The following is a 6,000-nucleotide window of genomic DNA, read 5'->3' as shown; positions in this document are numbered from 1 at the left end:
TCGCGGTTTTGTCTCACCAGGGGTGATGATCGGATTCGTGTTTATTGTCGAAGGAATGAGCGTTACACAGAGGCCTGTACTCTGGAGCAGGATCGATTTGGAGGTGGAGGGTCCGTCATGGTCTGGGGCGGTGTGTCACAGCATCATCAGACTGAGCTTGTTGTCATTCCAGGCAATCTCAACGCTGTGCGTTACAGGGAAGACATCCTCCTCCTTCATGTGGTACCTTTCCTGCAGGCTCATCTTGACATGACCCTCCAGCATGACAATGCCACCAGCCATACTGCTCGTTCTGTGCGTGATTTCCTGCAAGACAGGAATGTCAGTGTTCTGCCATGGCCAGTGAAGAACCCGGATCTCAATCGCATTGAGCACGTCTGGGACCTGTTGGATCGGAGGGTGAGGGCTAGGGCCATTCCCCACAGATATGTCAGGGAACTTGCAGGTGCCTTGGTGGAAGAGTGGGGTAACATCTCACAGCAAGAACTGGCAAATCTGGTGCAGTCCATGAGGAGATGCACTGCAGTACCTAATGCTTGTTTAAACAGTCACTGAGATTATGTTTGCTTATCAATGCAAAATAGGCTACATTGATGCATAGCATATAGATCAGATCAAGGAACCAAGCAAGCAAGCTTCATTACCTACACAACACTCCCCCACTGCTATGGAAGGGATGATACCGCACGTTACAATTTATATGTGGCTCAGAGCGCATCGATTGTCAGAGTGCATTACAAGGAGCCGCCCCTTTTGTGACGAAAAACGACATTTACAATACTGCGATACGCTCCGTAGTGTCAGTCTCTGTAGGGTATAAATCGGCCTTTAGGCTTCGCTAAAACGTTAGTTGTCAACAACTGTTATCCCCGACACGACAACTAGATGGAGCTGTACTGGTAGCCACAACCATACCAACTATCAGTCTCGACAAACCATCAGTATATAACACCGGGTTCAGTGACCAATCGCAATGGGAATACAAAACAAAACATGGTGTTATGATATCTGCTAGATGAATTATCCTAACCTGCTATGCAGGTGCGGGCTTAGTGATTTGGAGGCCCCATGCAATTTTTATGGGATTTATAGTAAAGACATAATTTAACTGTAAAAATGTATTACCTTTTATTGTGCCATGAACAAAACCAGTCATTATGTTTTCATTGGATTGTCAAAAAAATCACTTCAAAAAGTAGGTTACTTTCGCACGTTCATCCAAAATAATTCCAGCACCACCAATTTTCCTTCAATTCGCAAGTGCTGAAATTATCACTGAAAAAAGCATCCGAGCGAGCGAAACAGCGCCCCTCTGTCTTACTATATGTAGCCCATGTATCTGATGCGGTCTGACCAAAAAGAGTATGACATGCCATAATCTTTTTGACCAGACAGCATCAGATACATAGGCTACAAATACATGTCCTCTGCCTCGACAACAACGGCAGTGTTATCAGCAGCATCTGTCTTTTTACTAAAGAAATGCGTATTGCATCCACCTAGAGCAGCGTTGGGCAACTTTGATGGGGGTGGGGGACACAACAAATCTAAACTCATCATGAACAATTATTTGATGAAACATTGAATTTGGCCTTACTGCTATTATCCCTTAGAAACGCATTGAATAAAAGATTCATACATGGACAAACAGATCAGTCAAAAATGTAATAATAAGTAAGTATGTTTAGAAGTGTCCTATATCTCAAACATATATGAAAGCTCTGAATTTATATATTTTTTTACCGTGGAATTACCCTGTCTCTGGGCTCGTCCCATCGCGTCCTCTGCCTTGACGGTGATAGCAGTATTATCAGAGGCACCTTTCTTTCAACGAAATTGTTTAATACAGTGGGGGGAAAAAGTATTTAGTCAGCCACCAATTGTGCAAGTTCTCCCACTTAAAAAGATGAGAGAGGCCTGTAATTTTCATCATAGGTACATGTCAACTATGACAGACAAATTGAGGAAAAAAAATCCAGAAAATCACATTGTAGGATTTTTTATGAATTTATTAGCAAATTATGGTAGAAAATAAGTATTTGGTCACCTACAAACAAGCAAGATTTCTGGCTCTCACAGACCTGTAACTTCTTCTTTAAGAGGCTCATCTGTCCTCCACTCGTTACCTGTATTAATGGCACCTGTTTGAACTTGTTATCAGTATAAAAGACACCTGTCCACAACCTCAAACAGTCACACTCCAAACTCCACTATGGCCAAGACCAAAGAGCTGTCAAAGGCCACCAGAAACAAAATTGTAGACCTGCACCAGGCTGGGAAGACTGAATCTGAAATAGGTAAGCAGCTTGGTTTGAAGAAATCAACTGTGGGAGCAATTATTAGGAAATGGAAGACATACAAGACCACTGATAATCTCCCTCGATCTGGGGCTCCACGCAAGATCTCACCCCGTGGGGTCAAAATGATCACAAGAACGGTGAGCAAAAATCCCAGAACCACACGGGGGGACCTAGTGAATGACCTGCAGAGAACTGGGACAAAAGTAACAAAGCCTACCATCAGTGACACACTATGCCGCCAGGGACTCAAATCCTGCAGTGCCAGACGTGTCCCCCTGCTTAAGCCAGTACATGTCCAGGCCCATCTGAAGTTTGCTAGAGTGCATTTGGATGATCCAGAAGAGGATTGGGAGAATGTCATATGGTCAGATGAAACCAAAATATAACTTTTTGGTAAAAACTCAACTCGTCGTGTTTGGAGGACAAAGAATGCTGAGTTGCATCCAAAGAACACCATACCTACTGTGAAGCATGGGGGTGGAAACATCATGCTTTGGGGCTGTTTTTCTGCAAAGGGACCAGGACGACTGATCCGTGTAAAGGAAAGAATGAATGGGGCCATGTATCGTGAGATTTTGAGTGAAAACCTCCTTCCATCAGCAAGGGCATTGAAGATGAAACGTGGCTGGGTCTTTCAGCATGACAACGATCCCAAACACACCGCCCGGGCAACGAAGGAGTGGCTTCGTAAGAAGCATTTCAAGGTCCTGGAGTGGCCTAGCCAGTCTCCAGATCTCAAGCCCATAGAAAATCTTTGGAGGGAGTTGAAAGTCCGTGTTGCCCAGCGACAGCCCCAAAACATCACTGCTCTAGAGGAGATCTGCATGGAGGAATGGGCCAAAATACCAGCAACAGTGTGTGAAAACCTTGTGAAGACTTACAGAAAACGTTTGACCTGTGTCATTGCCAACAAAGGGTATATAACAAAGTATTGAGAAACTTTTGTTATTGACCAAATACTTATTTTCCACCATAATTTGCAAATAAATTCATTAAAAATCCTACAATGTGATTTTCTGGATTTTTTTTCCTCATTTTGTCTGTCATAGTTGACGTGTACCTATGATGAAAATTACAGGCCTCTCTCATCTTTTTAAGTGGGAGAACTTGCACAATTGGTGGCTGACTAAATACTTTTTCCCCCACTGTATATGTCATCTTTATTTTTATTTTCTCTGCCCCGCTCTTCTGAAAGCGCCTCATCAGAGTTTTTGCTGCAGCTTACTTTCAATGAAGTCACGTTTGCAATCATATCGTGTGAAACAATGCACGGGCAGGTAGCACGTTCATGGCTAGAATAGATTGTATTTTAGCTATCCCTAACCCTTTTCCTAACCTTAACCTAATGTTCAATTCTCCTAACTTGCTGTGTACGGTCTCCTAACCTGCTACGAAAAGTAAAATCTGACGTTTGTTAAAGAAAATATTTAAAAAATATGCTCAGCTCATGAGGCCCCTTGATGATGTGAGGCCTGAGGCAGTTGCCTCTTCTGCCTAATGCTAAGTCTGCCACTGCTGCCACGTTAGATCTCCTAACCTGCTACTTTAGTCATTATAACCTACTATGTAAATAAACCACCAGTGCCTACAAACCATTAGTATCACCACATCGGCCAACCATTTCTAAATAGGATATAAAATCCTCCATTAATCCATCTGTACATTTCTGATGAAGGCTATGTGCTGAAAGAGTAAAGAAACACTTATCAACTTCCACTGTCCTCCAAGAGTTGCTGAATTTCCTCTTTGCTTTAATAAGGTAAGATTGTGAAGGTGTCACATGCATAGTAATTTTGCTTACCTTGGGGTGCATCTGCATCTGCAGGTGGCAGCCAGTTTACCTTGGAAAGATAAATCCATAGGTCTACTTTAAGTGCTGGTTCGAAACATTATTCAAAGTAAACATTTTTCTGATTATTATTAATGATAGATTTATATTAGGCCTATTCTTTACCTTGTTGCTCATATTTCAATTTTAGCTGACGCTGCAGAGCCTCACAATGATCATCTGATCTTCAATGTAATACGAAAACAGATGCGTGAGAACACAAGCAAGACGCTCAAATTACAGTTTGGCCTATACAGTGTGAACATCAAGGTGCATACTGCAGTTCTAAATGCTGTCAATGTCAATGAGCCCACAAAGATAGACAAACCAATAACAATTTTAACATTGCATTTATAAAAAGAGATTCAATGAAAGAACAAACCTGGTTTGAACCGTTTCTGTCGCAGCATCTACTTTCAGTCTTGAAATATTCTCTGAACTCACTGAATTCTTATAATAGGAAAGTGAAACTGAAAGAGTCAGTAGGGTGTAACTGCCTACTGACCATTAAAAATATGGACTTTACATCAAATCTCCTCATAGTGCGGAAATTAATGGTGACATGTTGATATGACATGTTTTACAGAGGATTTGTTAATGTGTTTGATATTACGTGTTACGTAGGATTTTGAGGATGAGGACATTCCATTTATTTCTGTCACTGGTGGGTGCCAGAGAGTCTGTGTGCCAAGAAGGCTGGGGGGCCACTGACGTTCCCCCCCCCCCCCCCCATATTTTATTTAAATCATGAAAATAAGGCAAATAGACTTAGCTTTTAAGTATTACTTAGTAAAGAATTTCTAAATAAAATGGATTTTAACACACTTGTGTGAAGCTCTATGCCATAATCTTCTACCGGGGGCCAGTTACCCCATTTATTTCCCTTTATAGTTTATTCGCCTAAGCATGACCTTCATCCACATACCAATTTTTTTCAAAACCTTGCTTTTTTGTGTCAGGAATTAGACATTGTTCTTAGGGGGGCGCTAGTTACCTCCTAGGACCCTATATCACGTGGATTTACATTAAACTAACCCAGCAGACTCCTATAAAAATTATGTCCATACTGCTTCTAATAAAACAGATTGTTTTATATTGATGTATATGTATTGCATATTGCTGTGTACACTGTAACTCCCATGGTGACAAAAAAAACTACTTAATTTAGTCATTGACCTTACAATGTCATTGCCTTGCATTAAGAGCAACCCTGTTATGAGGGTTGAGCCTTGTAAGAAACAAAATAACTGATATATCAACATTTTACTCATTTATTGAATGATTTCACAGGTGTCTGACACTCTTCATGTGCATGTGTAAACAAGTTGCTTTCAAATAACTGATACTAATGAAAATTGTAAATGTAAATATTGTAGAGTATTTGTGCCCATCAATTTCTCCCTAATGTCTCAATGTCACAAAATATACATATAAAATTCCTTCATTTCAGTTGATATAATTTAGATTCAGTCGATGTGGTGCTCGATGAAACATGTCATTGTCAGGATAGTGTGTACAACTGCTGTCACGTCTACTCCCGCTCCACCGCACCGGCGCTCAACGTTGCCGGTCTACTAACCACCGGTCCTGGCAACCCACATTATGCACACCTGGCAACCATAATTGCACACACCAGCTCCCCACCATTAAGCACACCTGGACTTCATCACCACCCTGATTACTACACCTTCATATAGCCCTCAGTAAGCCTCAGTCAGTATTGGTTTTGGTTACTTTCAGTAGTGTGGTCCTCTGTAGCTCAGCTGGTAGAGCACGGCGCTTGTAACGCCAAGGTAGTGGGTTCGATCCCCGGGACCACCCATACACAAAAAAAAAAAAATGTATGCACGCATGACTGTAAGTCGCTTTGGA

This window comes from Coregonus lavaretus (assembly GCF_964263955.1).
Source record: "Coregonus lavaretus genome assembly, chromosome: 31".
NCBI lineage: Eukaryota > Metazoa > Chordata > Actinopteri > Salmoniformes > Salmonidae > Coregonus > Coregonus lavaretus.
Note: the sequence above shows the minus strand (reverse complement) of the source record.